Source organism: Sinocyclocheilus anshuiensis, unplaced genomic scaffold, assembly GCF_001515605.1.
Source record: "Sinocyclocheilus anshuiensis isolate Anshui unplaced genomic scaffold, SAMN03320099.WGS_v1.1 scaffold283, whole genome shotgun sequence".
In the NCBI taxonomy this organism is placed as follows: domain Eukaryota; kingdom Metazoa; phylum Chordata; class Actinopteri; order Cypriniformes; family Cyprinidae; genus Sinocyclocheilus; species Sinocyclocheilus anshuiensis.
The window spans coordinates 664,016-664,606 of NW_015549605.1; positions in this window are offsets into that span (position 1 = coordinate 664,016).

Genomic DNA, 591 nt, shown 5'->3' on the forward strand with positions numbered 1-591 from the left:
ACAATTAAAAAAAATAAACCACAATTTAAAAAAAGTAAAACAACAGTGTCAGTGAAGAACTTGATATGATATGAAAATAAAGAAAATATAATTTGATATTATTGTGTGTCAATTCCAACCAAGTGTTGCATTACATATAAATTAAATATGATTAAATATATAATTTAATTGTGTGTTTTCCAATACATAAAATGCTAGATATGAAATAAGCCTCAGCAAGACAGTTTGGTCCACCTATTTAATAATAATAATAATAATAACAATAATTAACTTGTATATAAATAAAAGTATTTGTAAAATATTATCAATGTTGCTGTTAAGATATTAATTAATATTAGTGCTGTCAAATGATTAATCGCATCCAAAATAAGTTTTTGTTTACATAATATATGTGTGTGTACTGTGTACTATTTATTATGTGTATATAAATACACACACATATATATTTGAAAAAAATTACATGTAATTACATGTATTTATTTATATTTATATAATTTATATTATATATAAATATATTTAATATAGAAATATAACATTTTTCTTAAATATATACAGAAATGTGTGTGTATTTATATATACATAATAAATATA